Here is a 25047-nt window from a genome sequence, read left to right as displayed (position 1 = left end):
GCAGAGCTTTTCATGCTAGTGCCTCCTCCCTCTCAGCAGTATTCCTATTATTTGATGTCCACTGTCAAAGTCAAGGATAATATTTGTTGCTGCTGCTACCATGACAACAGTGAGATCGCCGCAGAGTGTGAAGCAGGAGTGGCACCCTTGACACCAAACCATAAAAAACAAGCCATTCTGGCTTCTGATCGACGATGCATAATGCAGTGCCGTAACCCTCATCTGCACCCCCTCTATTCACTCTGTCCCTTCTTCCTTTTCTCACTTTCCTCCAGCCCCCCCTCTTCTTCACAGTCATTCATTCCATCTGCTTTAATCACATCTACAAGAAGGCCCTCTGCACGCACCCCCATCCCAAATCAGGCTGATATGCTAAATAAAAGAAAATGAAATGGAGATTTTCTCAGAACCTTTTACAAGGGAAAGAAGTTCATGTTTGCTCACAGCGTAATTGAAGATGAAAATGTAGATAGTGTCATCTGAAATGAATATAAATTCAGTTTAAAACCCAAAAATTAAAGGTGGCCATGACTCATCCACTGGAAGAATCAATGGATTTTTAAACCCCCCACAGAGATATCTAATAATATTTATGCAAACAAACATTTAGTTGTTTGCTTGAATGCTTGTTTCAGTTTAGTTAGGTTACATTCAGATTCAAACATGGCTCCGAACTGTGAGTTGCAAAGGTGGAAGTGAATTAAAAGAAAATGCAGACCTACCTGTGTGATTTTAATGAATAGATACTAAAACAAAAAAAATCACCAAAAAGACCTGATAACGTTTCTGAGAATGCACAGCAGGAAGCCTGAGCGGCTCTCTGAAGCAGGTGCAGACAATTAAAGCTAATGATAGATTCACATCCACCTGCAGCTCAGCAGCATTTTCAGCACAGGGACACAAAAAAATCCTTTTATCCAGTTTGTACCTCCTCATCTCAGCTTTCCTCCTTCCCCCCTGCGCATGACCTTGAAATCCATCACAAGGATGTATCAACACACATCTTGAGAGAGCAAGCACTTTTCATAAGTGGACATTGCCTCCCTGACATCCATGCAGGATTTTGATCTTTTATATACCAAGGTGATAGTGTGATAATTAAAACCTCAAAACTAAGGGAGAATAAATAATTATAGAAATGCTCTTAAAAATAACCAGCATTCAAATCAGGAGAGAATCTTTTAGAGAGCTGGGCTGTGTCTCAATCAGCGCACTAACACTACTTCGCGCACTATGTTTCAGTGTGTAGTGCGTTTACACTGACTTTTGTGCAAAAAACTCAGTGCACTGAAAGTACCCGGATGCTGCCCTAACCCCGCCCATAAATGCAGTGTGGAACGATGGACACTTTGCGCACTAAATCGACGCCATTTTGCTGACGTAGTGGAAGAGGATGGACTTTCCATCAGTTTACCAGGTAAATAATGGCGGAGTTTAACGCCGGTCCAGGCGGGGATTCATTTGTATAAATGTAAGTATTAAATCATTCCGTTATGATTGTGATGTATACTGCAGCCTGCTAATCTATCCCTGACGACAGTTATGGATCTGACCATTTGTCAGACTCGGTAGTTAGCACCGTAGGTTAGCAGTTAGCAGTTTTTATCCACTGTAGTGGACATATACAGGTTATATGTGTTATAAATTATTAATGTTATAGGTTCTTTATGTTCATTCATCCTTGTTGGACATCCAGATGAAGCATTGTGGTGTTTATAACGTAAGCTATTAACACCAATATAGCGGCAGTTTTTAGAGCGCGGTCCGTTACTATGGTAACCACTGATGCCATAAATCTGCATCGTATGGTCAGATCTGAACTGCTGAGACTGAACGAGAAAATATAGATATAAAATAAACATAGTAGTGAATTTAGTTGGTGTGATTATTAGAGTGCAAAGTGTGAGGTGTGTAACTTTCTTCTACATGGCTCCACCTCGTCTGTCCCTGATTGAAAATCGATCGAGTGTGTGTGTGTGTGCGTGTGTGTTTAGTTTACGTTGTAGTTGGTGTCATGTAATATTTACTGAATGTTGTGTTTTGTGTATGGTAATAAATTAATTGTTACAAAATATTTAATTATATTAGAAAAATGTAAAGAGAAGTTCATTGTACATCTTCATTATATAGAGACACACAATTTGTTTCCCATTCGCCAAATTATTTATTGTTTAGATATAAATGCAATCATGATCTGGGGAGTAACACATCATTGCCATCCTCTGCCTCTCATCAGCCTCACAGACAGTTCCTGGAGATGCTGCTGGTTCTCCTGCTGGTTGTTCCCCAGCTGCCCTCCTGACATCATCATCATCTTCATCATCATCATCTGGCTCCAGAAGGTCACTGCTGCTCATGCAGATGTTGTGGAGGACGGTGGAACACGGACCTCCACCTGGTCTCTAGGATCCTGAAAGACCTCTCCACACACACCTGGCTTCTGACAGGCAGCAGTTGAAGCGAGCTTGCAGGTGGATTCAGACAGGCTGCCTGAGGAGCGTCATGAGGAAGATGGACTGCTACAAGCAGGGGGAGATTCAATAAAGGATTCAATAAAATGTTTCTGTAACAACTTTGCTTTGTCCCTGTGTCTGAGCATCTTCTTTACAGCATTACATTCCCGATATTATCATTTATAATCCTAATCCTAATCCTAATGTGCACAGCATCAGAGTAAACACCAGTTAAAACAGGATGTGCTTAATGTAAAGGACATTTTTTCCACTGAAAATATCTTTGCATATTTAAAAGCTGTTTTATTAGTGTTTTGATTTGCACTTTATTATATTAATAAGCCTGTGGGAGACATGCAGAGACACATGACAGTCTGATGTTGCTTTGTATTAACAACTGAGATAGATCACTCTAGTGCCATAATATATGATGATATGATACATAAAGTTATGTTTGCTGGATTTGTTCATTTCTTTATTACAACTTCCTAAAAAGAATTTAGTGGGACGAACCGTCTCTGAAACGATGAGCCAATAATGAAGCGAGGCTGGCAACAGGTCCGCACTCTGGGCACGTATGCAGGCGGGTCATACACGTTAGAAATAAATAAATATACGTACCAACTCATGTTCAGCCAATCGGAGGAGAATCCCTTGTCATCTTTAATGTGATGTAGTTCCATGAGAGAAGCAAATTCATTCTCCTAATTTAGCGCTTTGTTTTACTTCTGGCGGCAGAATAATTGTGGTCAAATGCGAGTTCGTCACTACCGGTTAGTGCACTACGTCCATGTTCCATTTGGGACAGCACTTACCCACCGTAGTGCACACTACAGAGAAAAGTGTGTAGTGCACACTATGCACTATACACTATGCACTAACGAATTGAGACACAGCCCTAGTAACAGGGGTTGCACAGGAGCGATGGCTAGGGTTACACATTGTCCACCTTTGAAATCTGAAGATATTAAAGTAATTTATTAATTAGTTACTCAGAAATATTTACATTTGGAAGCACGCTCCTAGAAGATATTTTGTTCTTTTGCAAGTGCAATTACTCAATGTTATGTTAGACTCTTAATCTTATGTTAGCATGAAGCTACATAGGAGTGCTAATCTAGCTATACGCTGGCGCTAGTTTTAAGATAATGCTGGGAAACCATGTCAAATTTAGTTTTCAGGGACTACCCATCAACTCCATTAATCAAAATGTTCACATTGGAGCTTAAAATAAAACATAAAATGGTGCTCAGAGCAACTCACTGTAGTGTTAGAGCTGACTAAGCTAGTTCCACATGATTCCCTTTAATCTAAATGGGAGGCTAGCAAGAACAGTGGGTGATTTTTAGGTATGCTAAGCCAGAAAAATGTGGATAAATGTATTCCACAACCTGTCTTATGATGTATAGAAACATATAAGGATGTTTTTGTTAGGATGAAGGACACGTCAGCTCGGCACCTTCCAACATAGATCTAGCTTTGCAACTCATAGTTGTCAGACAGAAGGACCCAGTCTACCACCATCATTTACCCTTCTATGGAACCTTTTGACCTTGTTGCAAATATTTCAAGTTTGTTAATGTAAAGATGTTTTATTCTTATGTATATTTAATGTATAGTCATCACAGCAGAGTGTTGGAGAGAACAACATGTTTCCTTCGTTAGTTTGTGCTCCCCCAGATACAGTCTTTCACTTTCCGACCCCAACACATATAAAAGTCTCGCTAAACCAATGGCTAGTAACTTCTCAACATGTTTTAAGTCGAATGGGTTGAAAGATGATGCATGGCTTAATTATTCACAGAAGGTCTTTTGGCAGGAGTGTTACACTCCCCCAACAGATCCTAAGATACGGTGTTAGGCAACAGCAGGGATGTTCCTGCTCTTACACACTATATTTAAATTAAATATATCTCAACAACTTGTTCTCAAGATCCCCGACAAGCCATTCGACCTAATAATTTTAGCTAGATGAGTTTGGGAATAAAATCATCTGAAACCTGCAGAAAAGAGTCCTTCAACTACAGTTTGTAAAAAGTTATTGCATGTAGACTTAGACTTTATTTAATCTCACAGTGGAGAAATTCACTTGTTATAGCAGCTCTTAATTTGGAATAAAATGAAGTAGTGCCATGAATCAAGTCTATTTGATGACAGCGTAAGATAATTTGTTAAATGCCTGTTGCCTTGATTCATCTGTCCTCAGGCCTCCTTAAGACCTCTGCCTGCATCCCAGGTGGGAGAGATTGAGACAGGAGAGCAATAAAAGATATAAAAATAAAGAAATGAGGAGAGGAAATATTAAACTTTGTGCACACCTAAAAGAAAAATAAACACGTCATATCTAATTGTAAGTTGCAAGCAAAAATGAACGTATCTGAATTCAGCTAGGACTACTTACGTGACACTATATGCTCTATTTTTTTCCTGCAAGTCAGCCCAGTCTGACCAGAGTGTGAATAAAGAACATTTCAATGTGTCCTGGAGCGCTTGGTACCAAAATGTGAGTCATATCATGAAGCTGACATCACATGTTGCTTTGATTAGAGGCCTCTGAGGCAAGAAGGAGGCTAAAACCCAGAATCCTAAACCTTACAGTCCTTTTTTTTTTTTTAATTCTAAACATGTCTGTTCACTGTTAAAAAAACAAAGATCTAGTTAATTTATAGATTTAAATATTTATTGATATAGTGACTCATAAAACCGGCTGGATACGACCCAACTAAACACAGCAGTATGTATTGAACTATTACATTACATTCAATAAAAAAGAAAATAGGGGCAGTGGGAGGAAGGGGGAGTTATTTTCATCAAATCTAGCCATAACCCAAGTAGATCTTACATTTGGCTTGTCATGAAGGTCTGTCTTCTCTTGTTCTCCTTCCTCCACCAGATTTGACAGTTTTAGTTGCACAAAAACAAAAGCTAACCAGGAGAGAACAGACGCAGGCAGAGGTAATCAGAGAGCAGCTCTGACAAGATGTCACTTCCATCCCAGCATGCAACATGATGAGACATACCTTCTTTATATGGGTCCTTTGTGCTGCCGAATGGCTTCTCTGGATTGAGCTTGCTTCTCACAGAGGCTATCAGATCCCGTGGGATTGGCATCCATGCAGTGAGCATCTCAAATAATCATATATTTTGAACCCTCTGACACTATTCTGAGTTTGTTGATGTCTTGCAGAAGGAAAAGGATATTATGGGGGAGTTTTATTAAAGACAATTATGGGAATGCGACTTATCTGTGCTTAAATGCTGAGGAAGATGACAAGTACCAGAACAACATCCATGTGAACAGGATGTGGGTTTAATGGGTTTCATAGGAGTTACTTTACCTAGTTTCTGTAGTTTTATTGTTCTGGCTGATCACTGTGATCTTTTTATGCTAATTGATAGAAACTAAGTAAATGGTGGGAATATGTTGCCAAGAATAACTTAAATCAGGTTTGAATGTCTAGTCAGCAACCACGGCTACAGGTTTCAGTGTCAGCTCACCAGTCAACCCACAGAGACCGTCTATCTAATTACACAAAGGTTGCCCCGGTGCCCTTCTTGCCACAGTGAGACCAGATGACACCGCTCTTGATCCCATCTGTCCCAGCCTACTGAACGCATCGCGAACCAGAAGCAGCACAGATTGTGACTCTTGTGTGACTTCACAGGCACAGCGGGCCATGATGCTTTCTCAGACCCCAGCGGTCCTACGTCCCATATGACCCTTTTTGGATGTGAGAATGTACTGATTGCATGAATGCTCAGTTGGGTGTCTCTCAATCTGGAATAAATGTCTCACCGTTTTACTCACTTTGCAGTCGAGAAACAATTTCACACTTTGATAAGTCATGATGTGGAACTCACACCAGTGTGATCAGTGCAGTTTTTATCAACCTAAGACATGCAAGAGGAAGGGAATGTCTTGCTTCCCTCTTTTTGTCTCATTATTATGTCTTTGTTCTGGTGATAAACCTCTGGCTCTGAGAAATCTCTGGTTGGTGTATCCATCAGTTGTAGAGAGCGGATTTCCCTTCGAGGAAACTATGAGGAGGATCTTTGTTTCTTCCATTGGCAGAACAGATTTTTGCCTTGTGAACAGTTTTAATCTCCACACTTCAATGTAAACATATAAAATATTCATGAAAACAGACGCTAAATGCAGTTGACTGCTTTATTTAAGCACTGTGCTGAACAACAAAGTAGTAATTTAACTAACACAGTGAGTTGTGCTAATAATCACTACAGTGTTCATGTCAGCAATGGAACAACCTGAGATTTATATATGTGAAAAGATCATTATTATTTAAAAAAAATCTCTACAGGAAATAAGCTCATTGATTTGAAGTTACACTGCTTTGTGTAGCATAAATATATATAAATAAATAAATAAAAACCCAACCTGACCTACTTCTCCATTTTGTTTTTATGAGCATCATTTTTCATTGAAGGACGTAATTACGCTTCGTGTTGTGCTCAGTGGACCCTTCTACATTAGATTCTGTTCATTAAAGAGCCTTTGGTAACATTATAATGTGCGGTCATTATTGCAGGCATCATAAAAGCACAAGAGGGTAATGAATTGGCGAGCATTTCCATTAGCATGGCATATTGTTTTAGTAATTGAGTTTAAATACGTGGAAGACTTTTCACATTTAAAAAGCAAGTGATGAAGTAAATCTTTTACCACCAAATATGAAATGCCAAAAAAGACTAATTATTTGTCACTTCCACAAGACTGATGACATAAAATCTTCATTGTCTGAATCTGGAGTTTATAGCTTTTAGGATTTTAGCTTCCACCATTTCCAAGTGGGACTGGTCTGATCGTTTCCACTCGTTTAATTCTTAATCTTGGGAATGTTGAGATTAGCTTTGCACACATCATAACTATGAAAAGCTTGTAATTATTTCAGAACAAGGAGCTGAAGATGGGTGAATTTGCAGGAAGCATCTTGTGATCGTTCATGCTTTGAGAGGCTGACCAGCAGGGTGGGCAACAGGGTGGTGGTGAGTCATGAAATATGCACAACCAGTACGGAAGTTACTCTAAACAAAAGAATATTGTTGGTAAATGCAAAGCATGACATCGCATCAAGTCCAGTGGAATGTGCTCAAGCTAGAAATCCTTTCACTGCAGCTTGATGAACTGGAAACAACAGGAAGTCTCAGTTAGTGGTCAACCTGCTCATTACCAGCAGCTGTGCTTCATTAAAAACTAAATAATCTTTTAGTTCCTTTGGGTTTTTTTTCCATTTTAACGATGTTTTCACATAGAAAAATGTATATAAATACAACAGTGTTGTGGTGGTTTGCACCGCTGCCTCAGCGGGAAGGTCACTAGTTCGCGTGTGAGCTGTTGTCTCTTGATGGACTGGAAAGCTGGCTAGGATGTATCCCTCCTCTTGTCCTCCAGTTGCCGGAATAGACAACTTTCCTGCAACCCTCAAATGGAATAAAACTACAGAAAATACATTTATTTTGATTATTCTGGTTATTTTAGGATTTGGTGCCTTTGTATGAGTATTGTATGAAGCACTGGAGCAGTGTGAAGAAACGGGGAGCACAGAAAGCCAAGCAATCAGCTTGCCAATTTGTTTTAATTCAATTTATTATCATTAAAATGAACTTATATAGAGATTTGATTTACCATGAGGTCATGTGGTGTCCCTGAGGTGCCAAACGTGAAGCAAAACAAGAAGAAACATCTTTAGAAAAACAAAAAAAGCAAATGAAAACAAACTATTAAAAAAAATAAAAATAAAAAAAATAAAAAATAGACAAACACTGACTAGATTAACAATAAGAAAAAAGAAACTGCTCTGGCTGCAGCATAGCCTTTCACTGGACATCTGCCTTATTCCTCAGTCAAAGCTTCTAAATAGGTAACAGAGAGAAAAAGCCCACCACAATGTGTTTATTTTTTTTTTTTTGTTATTCCTAATGCAGATTAGCATTTGATTTTCTTTTTCCTTTTGTTTGCATCAATTTTCAGTAATTATTATCTTCATTACCATCATCTTCAGTTGCCATCATAATAAAAGAAAATACCACATTAATCCAAAAAAAACCAAAAAAAAAAAAAAACATTTACTTTCAGCTATTTTGAATCCTCTTAAGGCAATGCTTTCATTAGTTTATTCCACGACGCATTAAAACGTATCTTTCGTCTGCTTCTAACACAGATTTTTTTTCTGCATTTCTTGAAAAAGCAAAAGTGTGAAATTTGTCAGTAGGGGCGGCGCCGAGGCAGCAGCTGGGATATTCCCCGACTTCCAACACCATTAATGCAAATTAACTGAATTCCTAGACATCCTCTGGTGAATGGTCTGCACTTCATTTATTCACAAAGCAACAGAATTATAGCTACATTTAGAAAATACAAAAGGAAGGTTTGCCATTGTACCTGATGTTTAACCATTTGCCTCTGTGCTTAGTCAACTTTTGGATTCAACAGGCGGATATTGACCATATGAGTCGAGCCAAACCCATCTGAGCCGGGGATCGACCTGCAGAAGCCATCTGTAAATGCAATACTTTAAAGGTCTTTGTGTGAAATAAATTGAAACCTCAGCATTCATGTGGCCAGCCGAAGTGGGGCAACACACTCCGAATGTAATCGGCTATAAAACACATGATCACACTCACACATGTAGACAGAGAGCTCGTCACTGTGGTTTTGTAGGCTCAGTTGGCCATTATCAGCCAGTCGGACCAGTGAGGAACAGAAAGCGACACAGACACAGATCTTATTCTGGTGGTTTTATGGATAAATGCATGTGTAATCCTAAATGCTTTAAAATATTGAGCTAAATATATTGCAGCGTTGTTGTTGCTTGAAGCAAAGCAAACCATGTCTGAAAATGTAACGTTGAAGGCCGAGAACATGTTTACTTTCTGCTACATGTATGCATGTTATGAATGGCTGCCTAAGAGCAATGTTGGGACCATTTCCACCAGTTTAAAGATGACTGGGTCAACAGCAGTAAAAACCAAAGTTTCAAAGACATGACACAACGTGTTCGTCTTGGAGGTCTATAAAACCACAGCTGGCTTTTCTGCTGTGTTCTAAAAACCAACCAGATGCTGAACTAAGAGCTGGAAAACAGCACAGATAAACTAGGCAACGACCAGAAGCTGTACTTGTTCATTAAACATGCAGATTTTATTCCATGCCACATACAGCACACTTAATGAACTTATTTCCAGCGCTGTGTGTTTTCACAAAGCAACATAACCTGCCTGTTAAAAACAGATTGCCAGCATCAATCACAATCGCAGCTCTCGACTGTAAGGAGTGAACTCTTTTTGCAGCCCATCCATCCAGTCTACCATCTCTCAACTTACATAACCTATCCGGTCCTCTGGAGGCTGCAGAGGGTGGCTGAGATTGTATCAATAAACAGGTCAAGGGAAAGTGATGATTAATTCATGAGGCTGTTGGTAAGAACCCTCGTTCAGAGTCATTAGTCGCCTGTCAGCCACAGCACAGGCAGCCGTGGGAGTCGGGGCAGCGTTGTGTCTCATCATGGGGCTTTCACAAACAAGCCCCCTCTGTGATCCTTGAACACTAAAGGCTCAAGAAAGAAAGAAAAAAAAAACAGAGTTGCTGAGAGGTTGCTAATAATTAGGTAAGTTTTATTGAAAGCACTCTTGTGTATTTCAGAGCTGTGATGACAACATCAGAGTCAAGATGGTTTACATCTTCACCGATATCCTCAGCTTTCTTTTTATTCATTCGTCACTTGACCACAGTGTCCCGGACTGTGTGACCATGTGAATATGCGAGTCTTAATTTCACATTTGCAATTGATTTTCTGCATGCTATGAGACTATTAGGAAGAATGGCTGTAAAACAACCCTACGTATTCACTTTTATGTAACCAGACTGAATCAAAGCGTGTACTTTACACCTGACAGTCTGCTCATGTAACTTTCCCCCATTTATCAGTCTTAGATTCTGCCATTAAGATACAAGTTAAACCTGGAACAGCTTTAAGAAGTGGTGTGTTTTAAACCCAACCAACATCTTTTCCTAAACCTAACCGAGTATAATCAATGCTTCAACTTTAAGAGGATCTTCCTGATCTTACAATCCCGGTTCTCAAGGGCCAGAGTCCTGTAAGGTTCACATACAGTGTTTCATACATCAGACTTTATTCGTAGACTGTGCAAAGCTTGACATTAAACTCTGTGCTGGTTTGCTAATTAGCCCTTGATTTGAGTCATGTGTGTTGGAGCAGGGAAACTCCCAACACTTGGAGGAGTGCGGCCCTCGAGGACCAGAGTTGCTCACCCCTGATCTCGGCAGTGTTTGACCTTAGCAGCACTGAGGTGAATACGGTTTTTGATATATTGTATTTGATACATTTTGGGATGTGGTTTTATTTTGTATGGCAGTGCTGGGGTCTGCAGACTACTGGGCAAATCAGTAAAACTGGGTGTGGGAGCTCTGAGCTGCAGGTATGCTGTGGTTTTGTAGATTTTTTTAGAAAACAAATGAAAAAATATTTGTTTTACAGTAATTTTTTCTGTATTTGGTTGAGAGTGTGACACGCCGCTACTTGCTTTTCTTTAAGAGGGATGAACTCATTCTGAGCAAGACAGTTATGGAGTGAAATGAAGCATCTTATTGTACAAATAAATGGTTAATCCTCACTTGTGCTCTTGTGCTCCTTTAGTATTTTCCAAATAATTTAAGCTTGTCACATTATGTTGCCTGAAACTGACCAGATATTGAGTGGCATAAAGGAAGTCTATGAAGAAAAGGTCTTAATATGGTCTTGAACTTAAGTGTTATGTTTGCAAATCTAGTAACTTTCCTCAACGTCTTCAACTGCCTGAAAAGGACCATGACATCAGCTCAAAGTCAAACATTCTGCGACATGTTCATCATTTGCCGACTGCTTCTAGCATCAACATGGTCAAACAGCCCAAAGAAAACGTGTCATTTTTAAAAGGAATACTCGCTTTCTGAAGTTTAAACCAAACATCAAAATGAGGAAGAGAGGGGATTTAAGTGACTTTGAACGAAGCATAGTTGTTGGTTTATTCTAGAAACTGCTGATCTACTGGGATTTTCACACACAACCATCTCTAGGCTTTACAGAGAAAACATCCAATGAGCCGCAGCTGTCTGGCTGATCTCAGAAAAAGGCCTACGTTACAGGGGTTTCTTTGTTTTAAACCAAAAATTTTTATAGCCTCCTTATTTTTTTTCCTTTTTCACTTTGAGACTAAATTTGCAATCATTTAAAGGCAGAGTATGTAAGATTTCAAGGCGATTCTTTCCACCACCAGGTGGCAAACACCAGGTCGTGAGCAAAACCACAAAACTGCTACCTCCACAAACGACCACAGGTTGGCAGTAATGAGCAAAACTCACCCCTCACCCCTCCTCCTTGCCAGCTCCAATGAGGGCAGGAATCGCTTGTGAGCTGTAGCTCAGAGCCGCTCTGCAATAAATGGGCTTATACTCCCCCTACTGGTGGAAAAAAAGTACTTTTTTTTTTTTTTACTGGTCAGAAAACATTCAAGAAGGATCTTTGTCATTAATTAAACTTGTAATTTAATAACACATCAAATATGGACAGACTGGAACCTACATGTTTAAAAGACTAATTATGATTGTAGTTATCTTCTTAGTTAATTTATTTTGAAAATATTGAAAATCTTACATACTCTACCTTTAAATAAAAAAAATGATGTGAAAACATTTTAGGCCACTGTGGGGGGAGGACTTCAGCATCGTCACATATTAAGCATTAAGTTGTTGCGTTTACGTGACGATCTTACACATTTCCTTTCTGCAGATGCAGGTTTCCCATGAACCTTGCAGAAGCTGCCGTCACTAAGCTGTGATTTACTCTCCTGTTATTGTTGCAGCTTATAAAAGTCCCAAATCTAACACTTCCTGTGTTTGCCTTCCCAAGACAGGAAACGGTCTGGACTCTGAGATCAAAAACCCTCAGTCATTCACTATCAGAGACCTGGGAGAAGCAAAGCTGGTGGATTAAGCATTTTGTAAAAACAAAATGTTTATTTAAGGAAGAAAAACAAAGCGTGTTTGTGGGGCTAACCCGTTTAACGCACTGTGTTCCAGATAAGATGAGAAAAGCTGTGAGAAGCTGTGGTGTCTGGGGAACCGGATAGAAGAGTTTCCTGGATGATTGTTAAATCAACTCCCCCCCCCAACAAAAACACAAGCTTTACCTGTTGACATGAGAAACTCTTCTTCTCCAATTGAGAAGAAGCCTTATTTTTGGTCAAAGTGCCATTAAACTGTGATTACCAGGTAGAAATTCACCTGCCATGACTATCTTCCAACATGAGGCTGCAGCGACTTGTGCATGTGCGCATTCTTCCCAGATTAAACTCACATCACATTAAAGACGTCTTTAGTCATTTTAATTTAGGTACATACACATAAATCAGCTCTCCATTATTCGGGAAAATGCTCACAGCAAAGGCTGAAAACCGAAGTAAGATTAAATAACTTCACAGTAAAATATTCTTGTTCTTGTCTCTCAAAAGCAAATTAAGAAAAAATCCTCTCAGGATGATTTTAAATGAGAACATTTCACTTGTATTAAGAGCTTTGGTCCTTGAATATCTTAAGCTATTCTAACTTATTGCATGTTATTACCGTTTCTTAGTTTATTAATGTGTGAAACTGGATACATTAAAGTCACAAAGCTTTTAATGAACACTGACAAGGACATAATTGCTTTGGTAAAGTAAAAAAAAGTTCATTGTAAAAGTAGTTGAAAAACTGCCAAAAAGAAGACCTGAAGGTATTAACATGCAACATTTCATTCATTTTCCAGGCCAGAGGTCGGCAACTCCGGTCCTCGATGGCTGCAGACCTGCAAGTGTTACAAACTTCCCTGCTGCAACATGCCTGACTCAAATCAATGGCTAGTTAGCAGAGTTTATGATATGGTCAGCACCAGTCTGCTAATTAAGTCTGATGTGTGTCAGGTGTGTTGCAGCAGGGAAACTTCCAACACTCGCAGGACACTAACTCTCGAGGACCAGTGTTGCCCACCCCCATTTCCAGGCGTTTCCATGCAATGCTTGCAGGATAACTGGTGCAGTTTAAAGCCTTCGTCATTGTTGTCCCATGTGAATGCATGTGAACTTGCCACTCCACCACATAGACTAGACCAGGGGTGTCCAAAGTTGATCCTTAAGGGCTGCTGTCCTGCAGGTTTTCAGTGTGTCTCTGCTTCAACATAACTGAATCAAATTAAATGGTTCCAACAGTCAATCACATTTTGCACAATGACTCTTTTATTTAAGTTAGTTCTGTTGTATCAGAGATACCTGGAAAGTCTGCAGGATTGTGGCCCTCGTGGACCAGACGTGGACACCCCTGGACCATATCAGAGATGTGCTTATCGGCTTCATGCCTCAATCGTTCTTGTCCTTCCGTATAAGGCAGATATTTTCAGTGCAATGTTACAGAGAAGTATGTAACAATCTTATTGCACACCTTGTCTAAAAACCTCCCGTAAGGTATTCTATGCACTTTTTGTGTCTTCAGAAAACCTGCTTTTCACACAGAATGAAGCTAAAATCCATTATAGCATTTACATGTGAATTTAATTTGACACTTTCTAAACCTTTAAATGCACATGTACAACTTTTTAATGCCCAAGTCCTTGTTTCATAAACTGGTCTCAGACCATATGAAACCAAGTGTCTGAACCATGAATGGACCACTAAATGTTCTGCTTGCTGTAGTTTGCATCTTACAGTCCTGTTCATCATTCTGGTCACATTTAGATCAAAACGACATTAAACAAATGGCAATGGCACATTAGCATTTCACTTTGCGGCATATCCGCCACTGTTTTGTTTCAGTAAATTATCTGAGAAGGAGGAATTACCATCACATGATTCTACTGATATGTCCATAATATTAGTGTAGCATCAATATTCTCTGTAAAAAAAAATCACTAAAAGTTGAACATCTCTAACTTACTGTTAGTTGTGCGCGTTTAACAGAACATGTTTTTAATATATTCCTTGTATTAATCAAAGCAAGTGATTGTTTTCAGTCTGTTTTCTCTCATTTGAGAGAATTTTTGAGATCACTGAGAGAAGTCAACCTTTTTCTTGTTGTAGATTATTTCGTAAGTAGAGTTTCTGCAGGAGCGCTCCCATCTACACTCTGCCGTTTCCGCACCACAGCTTCCAGCACCTGCATGTGTTCCTACGTTTCATCAAACAAAGTAAACAGACTCAAATCTTGGAGGGCAAAAGTCACATGTTTCTTGCTTCTTTTTTGTTTTTAGCATAAAATTGACGTTTATATACTGTATCTCTCCTGATCTTCCACAAACAAAATCCAAACCACCACCAGCTCTTTGGAGAAACAACTTGCAAACAGCGATGAACGTCAGAGATGCTGTGAAATGAGAGAAATGCACATTAGACCCTACCTTTCCTTTACCAACCTTCTCGACTGGAAGAAAAAACACATTTCTGCATCAATATAAAGAGAAAATGGATCAAAGTGGAGCAGTAGAAAGCTCAATCTTGTACAGTAACTTTCTAAAACCAGAGTAAACCTCCAATTTCAATGAAAAGATGTAAACTCAAACGTCACATTATTAAAATCATTTGACAGCGTTTTCACTGCAGCTTCTTGTAACTATGAACACAATCCATCACACCTTCATGACACCTTCGGAAACTGCATTTGACAGTTGAACTGAAGCTCTTCATTTGGAGGATTTTGCTCAAAAAAAGCTAATTTTATCATAACTGATGACATGATACAAGGTATGTTCATCAACACATTAATGCAAATTTAAACCCCTTGTTGATGAGACAACTGCGGGATCTGTGGACTTGGCCGCCTCAGTGTGATAGAGCTACAGAGACATCTTTCTGTCTCTTGCCTCTAATTAAAGTTGTCAGTAGGTGTTTGAGCACGAGACAAGGATTAGGAATGCTGGTGCCGGGTCTCAAACTGCGCTGACAATATGGTCCAAGCACAAAGCCAGGGACTTCTGGGACCCCAGCCAGTGGCTGATAGATCCATCAATATGACGGCTTTAGTCAGCGCTGATTGCTCTCCGGAGCAGCAGCTGCTGACAAGGCAGTGATGCGTGGAGTTTTCTACATTGTGAAACTGTGTTCTGCTTTATTTACATGCAGAGCCCGAACAGGTCGGCGAGGACTTACTGCGAGCTCGAATGAAGGAAGGGTATGGAATTAGATTTGTGCCGTAATCTCCAAGCAAAACTTTTTAAAACTTTTTTTGAGATAAAATAAATTATCTCAAAATCATGTGGGGGGGGGGGGGGGTTCAGGAGTTCAGTCTACCCCCTGCCCCTCTCCTTGCTTTTCCTCCGTAAGTGAGATGAACCTGCTCACAACTTCTGCAGTTGCGAGTTGATCCCCCCCCTCCCGTCTCCCCCTGCCTTTCCTTCTGACACACACACAACCTGTACAGGCCTACATGACTCTCAGCAGCAAGTTGACATGGTAGCAGCGCTTATTAACTAGATGTGGAAATGCGCAGTATGAGTCCGGAGAACTGCTGCAGGGCAGCAAGACAGAAACGGGTGAAATGCAGAAGGTGTAGCTGGAGCTGGAGTCAGGTGAAACCAACCAATAGAAACTCTGCTCTCAGTCACCAGCGTAGGCCCCGCCCATCAAATGCAGTTAAATTCGCAACCAAAACTTTAGAATTTGCTAGCAAAGAGGACTGATTTGCAAACAAAACTTTAACCAACTGTAACCAAATGTTTTTAACTGTAAAGAGAAGAGGACTTATTTTTATGCACAATGGTTGTAGCTTTTGACTTACAAACATTTATTTTGATTGAAGTTGGAGAATTATGCTTTCTCATATATATATATATATATATATGTAACAGAGTTAAAATGATTTAGGATAAAATCCTGCTAAATGGGGCAATGGCGCCACCTCTTGGTCTGTGGACGTGCCTGCGTTGCTGTTAAGTATGGCAAAGGATTGTGGGTAATCCTCACTGCAACGGAGGATTCACCACGAGGTAACAGCTATGTGGACAAACGTGTGAAATTATGTTTAAACACGGTAAAAGTAAAGTTGGTCTGGTTAGATTATTTACATGTTAGTAAACTTTGTAATATTTTTATAAGTTATTTTCTGTTTGATATGTTCTGTTACTGTTGTAGAACTGTGTAGCTTAGCCAGCTAACAGAAACATGTAACCATCTCTCTAGACAGAAACTACTGTGTCCACATTAGATGAAGATCATCACTGTTGCCTCTCATGTCCTCGCATGTCATAAATGCAGGTATGTTCTGAAATGCAGTATGTTGATGTGGTGGTCATCTTTGTTAAAATGTTGTACCTATTTTAATAAATCTTAGTGTTCTCTCTAAAGAAAAACTTAAAAGGTAACAGTCTATTTCAGACAAGGTTTTACATAAGTATTTTATATATTCAGCTCTTAACCCTGTGATTTAAGCTGAAAATTATATTTTTATTTTTGTTTATTTGTAATAGCTTAATTGTAATCCACTATACGATCACAACAAAATTTGACATGTTTATCCAATTATTAAATATTGTAAAGGATTGTGGGTAATCCTCACTGCAACGGAGGATTCACCACGAGACAGAAACTACTGTGTCCACATTAGATGAAGATCATCACTGTTGCCTCTCATGTCCTCGCATGTCATAAATGCAGGTCCAGATGCTACCTACGTGCTGGAAATAAAGGACTGTTAATACCATCCAGAACAGCTTCGGGTGTTTGTCAGCGAGAGAAACACATCAACAGTTACATTGGTGCCGTGACCCGTTGATGACAGCGCTGGATCGGGTCGGTGTCATCTCGCCGCCGCATTGTTCTGGATCTGCGTCCTCTTCATGGACTGTCTGATCTTATTGGTTTTGCTTGGACTTTCAACAATACTGCCAGGTGACCACCTTTGAGACCTGAGACCTGTTGTAACTGTGGGAATTATGAGCTTTAGACGGTTTGATGATTCCAACATGACTCCTCTGTACCTTGGTCGGGGTAGAGGTTTACACAGCACACCTGTCCCATTCTCCCTCAGTGGCCATCAGGTGGGGAGTGGGAGGGCTCTCAGTGGGGAAGCTATGCAAGCTCCCCTGGATTCAGGGATCGGAGGGCCAACTCATGTCCCTGTGGGTGACTTAGATCTCCCATGTGACACAAACACTGAAATTCCAGATGCATCACATGATGTAAGACTGGCTGACCAGATGAGCAATATTGTGCAGCAGATAGGGCAACAACTAGCTGATAGTATTATGTCCCACCTAAATGCATCTCGTCCTGACACTAATGTATTCCCAAGTCCTAATGTGACTAAAGGAAAACCAGACTCTTCACCCAGTTACGCAGTGGATCTCTCCCAGCTGCACCTGGTCACTCATAGGCAAGTCAAAGAGCCACCTGTGTTTAGAGGGGAACATTCTGACACGCTGTCTCTTGATGAATGGGAGGAATTGATGACAGATTATATCAAGAAAAGTGGAGTTGAACTGGAACACCAGTCTGAGGAAATTCTCATACACCTGAGGGGGAGAGCAAAGGATGTTGTAAAATTTGGAATACGGAATGGTGGACTTAATGTTAAACAAAGTCCACAATCAATCTTTGGACTTTTACGTAAACATTTTAGTGCTAGCCATTGTTCCTCAGTCCCCTTAGCTGATTTCTACTCCACCTTGCCAAAAGAACGTGAAGATCCATATGAATACTGGCTCAGACTGAACAGGGCTGCTGATGTTGCTGCTCAGTGTCTTGAAGAACAGGGGAAGTGTTTTGACAACCCAAGTGTTGAAATCACACGCATGTTTATACGTCACTGTCCCAGTAGAGATCTAGCCCTCACATTTAGGTCCAAAACAGCTGACAAATGGTCAGCTCGAGAAGTTCAGGAAGTTTTGGATGAGTACCAATATGAAAAAGGTTCAAAATCAGAGATGAGTCGAGTCAGCATGAACAAGGCCAGTGTTGGCTCTTCCTTTCCTTTAGTCCCTGATAAGTGTGAACTGGGGCAGACGGTAGGTCAGGACTCCTCCACATTAGAGAAGCTGATAGGGATGCTAGAGAAGGTTCTACTTCAGAACACGGGACCTGCTCAAGCCAACAGAAAGCAGTCCACCAAGTATCGGCCACCAAAAACTGCAGGCCTGGACGTGATGCCATGCTCCCTGTGTGGGACTGACTCACATTCGGCCCTCACACACTGCAAGGAGAACAAACTTTGCTTCCTGTGTTACTCTCCTGGCCACAGGAGACAAAACTGCCCGGGTGGTAGCCGCTTACCCACCAATAGTCAGCAGGGAAACTGACTGATCTGCGTGTAGGGGAGGACAACGCAGATCATTCTAGTGAACCTCCCACCCTTGATCTGACGGATACTGTTGATTTAGAGGCGGTCTTTCACAATTGCAAGGACATTGTGCCACCTGACAGGACATTGATTGTTCAAAGACTCCAAAAGTTGCCTAAGACTGACAGCTTGTTCTACACTGACGTGACCATTGAAGGTGGACACATTCTCAGGGCTCTTGTGGACAGTGGTTCAATGGCATGTACCATAAGTGAAACAGCTGATGCACAGGTGTCTTTATGCAATCCCACTATTGAAAAGAAATCAGCTGAGGGTTTTGTGATTGTTGGTTGTGGTGGCCACCTTGTTACACCTTCTGCCATGTATGACTTAACTGTGTTGGTTTACGGCTTTAAGGTTATTGTTCCTGTCTTAGTGGTACCTGGCCAAACTGATGAGATGATTCTGGGCAGCAATGTCATAAACTGGTTAATTTCACAGACAAAGGCTTCTTTTAGTGGGGAGTCCAGTAAGCCTGAACTTAACCATGTTAACAGTGACGACCTGTCTCCAGTAATGTCCCTGCTGTGAACTTCAGATAAGAGAGGAGTTAATGCAGAAACTACCAAAATTGGCACAGCTAAGCTCAAGAGATGTGTCACGCTGCAACCCTTGACTGAACATTTAGTATGGGCTAAATTGCCTACCCCTGTTATGACTGCGGTGGGAAGTACAGTTGTGGTGGAACCCACACAGTCAAGAGCAAGACCTGGACAGATTCTGGTTGGGAGAGTTGTTACTTCATTATGGGGAGATGGCTGTGTTCCAGTTAAGATAGTGAATCCCAATAGTAAGCCACTTACCATCAGGAAGAATGCAAAGATCGCTGATGTGTCCCCCTGCCTTTCTGTCCAGGACTTACCTGAATATGTTCATGTGAAATCCAATATGCAGCACGTCCAGACCTCTTCATCTACTGTGAGAACGGAGGAGGAGATGTCGAGCATCCTGACCAGCATGGGTCTGGAGGAATTGGACCTCACAGCTTGCGAAGTGTCACTGGAGTGCAAAGAAAGATTGCTGCATCTGATTGAACAGTATGAATCCATATTTTCCAGACATAAAATGGACTGTGGTGAGGCTAAAGATTTTGTGCACAGAATCCGCTTGATAGATGACAGGCCCTTCAGACTGCCATTCCGGCGAGTCCCGCCATGTCACTATGACAAGCTCAGAACTGCCCTGAATGAAATGGAGGAATTGGGAATCATTCGCAAGTCTCAAAGTGAGTATTCCTCTCCCCTTGTCCTTGTCGTTAAGCCGAATGGTGACCTTCGGATCTGCAATGACTTCAGATGGTTGAATGCTAGGACAGTGAAAGACGCACATCCCTTGCCTCACCAAACTGATGCCCTTGCTGCGCTTGGCGGGAATGTGTTCTTCTCCACCATGGATCTTACATCTGGGTTTTATAATGTTCGACTCCATGAAGATGATCGGAAATACACAGCATTCTCCTCCCCATTTGGTCTCCACGAATACAACAGGATGCCTCAAGGTCTGACAAACAGTCCTGCAACTTTCATGCGGATGATGACATCCATCTTTGGTGATGAAAACTACACAAGCCTGCTGTGTTATTTGGATGACCTGATGGTCTTTGCCCCTTCTGAGGACGTAGCCCTTGAGAGACTTCAGATGGTTTTTTCACGCCTGGCTGCAAATAATCTTAAACTCTCACCTAAGAAATGCCACTTTCTGCGCCGATCTGTGAAGTTCTTGGGGCATATCATTTGTGAGGATGGCGTGCAGACAGACCCTAGTAAAGTGGCGGCTATACGGAATGTGCAAGAGACCGACTTGATGGAGTCTGATGGAGTAACACCATCTGCCAAGAAAATCAGGTCTTTCTTAGGCATGGTCCTGTATTACCATCATTTTATTGAGCGATGTTCTGTTAAAGCTAAGCCACTGTTTGATCTTGTGGCTGAGCCTGCTACACTGCGGAAGAGAGGGAAAGGCCACAGATCAAAGATCAGGAGAGGTCATGTGAAATTGTCCTCCACTGACTGGACGAGTGAGTGTATGGAAGCGTTCAGGATTCTAAAGGATGAACTTGTGAACAGCGTCACATTGGCCCACCCGGATTTTAATTCACCTTTTATCCTAGCAGTTGATGCTTCCTTTGATGGTCTTGGTGCTGTTCTCTCCCAGTTACCTCCAGATGGAAAAATTGCGAGACCAGTGGCGTATGCCAGCAAAACATTGTCTCATTCCCAGCTGAATTATCCTGCACACCGTTTGGAGTTTCTTGCTCTTAAATGGGCGGTCTGTGACAAGTTTAACCACTGGCTAAAAGGACACCATTTTACAGTCTGGACGGACAACAATCCACTGACATACATCCTAACCAAACCCAGGTTGGATGCATGTGAACAACGATGGGTTTCGAGACTTGCGGCATATAGTTTTGATCTGAAATACGTCCCTGGCACGAAGAATGTTGTTGCTGATGCATTGAGCAGAGAACCATTCGTACGGTCATGCATAAGTAGCCGTCTCATGTCTGAACCTTATGTGTCATTACTGCACCAAGTGAATGGTGTCATTGACAAAACTGTGCATGACACATTTAAGTGCACCACAAACTGTCAGTTAGTGACTGATGATGCTAAGGAGTTGGCTGTAGCTCCCCTAACCCCTGAGCAGCCATTTCTATCTTCACAAGACATCTCAGCCGTGTTGGAGGCACACAGTTCTGGGGGTGTTGGTCGGGTGAGTGGCATAGATCCAGTCATTCCTCAGTTCTCTGGTGAGGACCACCCTGACCCTTTATCAGTCAGTGAGCTTGCTAACCTCCAAGAACAGGATGCTGTTTTGAACAGAGCTCTGGTCTACATTCGGCGTCACAGAAAACCTACTAGACGTGAGAGCGCTAGTGAGCCTCGTGCAGTGATGAAGTTGCTCAGACACTGGCCTAAGCTCACACTCAGCGATGGTGTGTTATATAGGACAAAGAAGGACAAAAACATGAACATGAAACTTCATCAGTTTGTTGTTCCTGATTCCTTGAAGACTAAGGTCCTTTGTGGTCTTCATGATGCAGCTGGTCATCAGGGGCAGGCTCGTACACTGTCTCTCGCCAGGCAGAGATTCTTTTGGACTGGAATGGAACGGGACATCACTAACCATGTTAAAAACTGCCTTCGCTGTGTGGTTGGAAAGACTCCCGAGCCTAATGGTCGGGCTCCTCTTGAAAGCATCTGCACCTCTGAGCCAATGGAGTTGGTCTGTATTGACTTTTGGACGGCAGAGCAGACTGATAAGAGGTGTGTTGATGTTTTAGTAGTCACAGACCACTTTACCAAGATGGCACATGCCTTCCCCTGCAAAAATCAGTCAGCAAAGCAGGTTGCTCGGCGCCTATGGAATGACTTCTTTTGTGTGTATGGATTTCCCAAACGTATCCATTCTGACCAGGGAGCCAACTTTGAGAGTCAACTCATTAGAGAGCTACTGGAACTGGCTGGTGTCCAAAAATCCCACACTACTCCGTACCACCCAATGGGGAATGGGATTGCCGAACGATTTAATAGGACTCTTGGGAACATGATAAGAGCGCTGCCTCCCAGCTCCAAAGCCAAATGGCCTCAGATGCTCCAACTGCTAACATTTTGTTACAACTGCACAGAGCATGAGACAACAGGGTTTGCCCCATTTTTCCTCATGTTTGGCAGAATACCACGCCTGCCCATCGATGTAGTCTTCCAGCATGTTCTCAGCAGCAATGCTGTTGTTAATCACAATGACTTTGTGTCGCAGCTGAGACGTGACTTGTCCGAGGCTTCTCGCATTGCCTGTGAGAACAGCCGGACAGAACAGGCACGTCAGGCGCAGAACTACAACCGCAAAGCAAAGGGGTCACCACTTGTTGTTGGTAGCAGAGTTCTAGTCGCAAATCGTGGGGAAAAAGGGAAGAGGAAGGTTGCAGACAGGTGGGACTCCACGGTTTATGAAGTCGTGTCTATTAAGCATGGAATCAATGTGTATCGCATCAAAGATCCAGTGACATTGAAGGAAAAAGTCATTCACAGAAACCTCCTTCTCCCTGTGAGTTTTCTCCCTGCAGCAGGAGTCTGCGACTTGGAGTCAAGTTGTTCATCACTTGATGGAGATGGACAGTGTGAACCAGACATTTCTGTCGATGTCCAAGACAGCGAGACAAAGACAGGTGACTGGCTGGCACGACTGGATGAGGTAGTTGACAAGGACTCTGAAGCCGGCCTAGTTGAATACTCTCCTAGTGCAGCACTGGATTTCCCTCCTCCAGGAAGTGTGGTGCATTATGACTCTGAGGAGGATGGACGCCCGAGTACCCCTGGTCTTCCAGTCTTGCCTTCCCCCGAACTCTCCCTTGACTGCCGTGTGTCACAGGATGCTCAGTGCCCCTCCTCCACAGACAAAGCTATTGATGTCACTTTACCCAGCCTTGCCATTAGCACTAGCTTGGACACACTTGCTCAGACTGATGTTGTTTGTGTACAGCCTCCTCCTGTGTGTACAAGGTTTGGGAGACCTGTGAAACCCCCAGTCAGACTCATATGCGAAATGAATGATCAAAAACTGGATCCTGAGTCAGTGGCTGACTCCCTGTTTTCTTTTGTGGGGAAAATATTTTCTGCTTAAAACATTAACTGTGTTGAAATTTTTTTTTAATCACGACTGTTAAGAGTCGTATTCTGGCTTTGCCTGCGGGTCCATGATTTATGAATGGGAGGTGTATAGGGCATCTTCTGAGTCTGAGTTAGTGAGAGCATTGGCCACGCTCTTTCTAGTCTTATTCCAATAGGAAGGTTTCTTAACTGACTTAATCCGGGTTACGCCATGCATTCCTTGATTTTGTCTTTTGGTGTTCTATTGTTCTTGTTCAATTACCCCAGTGGAGCAGGATTTTAGAGGGGTGTATGTAACAGAGTTAAAATGATTTAGGATAAAATCCTGCTAAATGGGGCAATGGCGCCACCTCTTGGTCTGTGGACGTGCCTGCGTTGCTGTTAAGTATGGCAAAGGATTGTGGGTAATCCTCACTGCAACGGAGGATTCACCACGAGGTAACAGCTATGTGGACAAACGTGTGAAATTATGTTTAAACACGGTAAAAGTAAAGTTGGTCTGGTTAGATTATTTACATGTTAGTAAACTTTGTAATATTTTTATAAGTTATTTTCTGTTTGATATGTTCTGTTACTGTTGTAGAACTGTGTAGCTTAGCCAGCTAACAGAAACATGTAACCATCTCTCTAGACAGAAACTACTGTGTCCACATTAGATGAAGATCATCACTGTTGCCTCTCATGTCCTCGCATGTCATAAATGCAGGTATGTTCTGAAATGCAGTATGTTGATGTGGTGGTCATCTTTGTTAAAATGTTGTACCTATTTTAATAAATCTTAGTGTTCTCTCTAAAGAAAAACTTAAAAGGTAACAGTCTATTTCAGACAAGGTTTTACATAAGTATTTTATATATTCAGCTCTTAACCCTGTGATTTAAGCTGAAAATTATATTTTTATTTTTGTTTATTTGTAATAGCTTAATTGTAATCCACTATACGATCACAACAAAATTTGACATGTTTATCCAATTATTAAATATTGTAAAGGATTGTGGGTAATCCTCACTGCAACGGAGGATTCACCACGAGACAGAAACTACTGTGTCCACATTAGATGAAGATCATCACTGTTGCCTCTCATGTCCTCGCATGTCATAAATGCAGGTCCAGATGCTACCTACGTGCTGGAAATAAAGGACTGTTAATACCATCCAGAACAGCTTCGGGTGTTTGTCAGCGAGAGAAACACATCAACAGTTACATATATATATATATATATATATATATATATATATATATATATATATATATATATATATATATATATATATATATATATATATATATTTTTTTTTTTTTTTTTTTTTTTTTTTTTTTTTTTTTTTTTTTTTTTTTTTTTTTTAAATTGGAACCTAATTAGTTTCTATCCCTACAAAAAAATTTGATTCTCACTTTTTTTTTTTTCGCTGTCAAAAATCATTTTTGGTTTCAAATCTAACTTTTTTGATTGAATAATAAAGACACAAATTTCTCTCCATATTTTATCACTAAGTGTGCAGTTTGCATCAGTTTCTAGATACAAGTCTAGAGGATACTTTCATGGGGAAGTGTTTTAGCTACTGTGTGCTGAAAAGTGAAAGTGGCTGAGTTCATGAGGATTCAGAAGTA

The sequence above is a fragment of the Telmatherina bonti genome (genome assembly GCF_933228915.1).
Source record: "Telmatherina bonti genome assembly, chromosome: 7".
Classification (NCBI taxonomy): Eukaryota; Metazoa; Chordata; class Actinopteri; order Atheriniformes; family Telmatherinidae; genus Telmatherina; species Telmatherina bonti.
The sequence above is the reverse complement of the archived record's forward strand: the minus strand, read 5'-3'. Positions refer to the sequence as shown.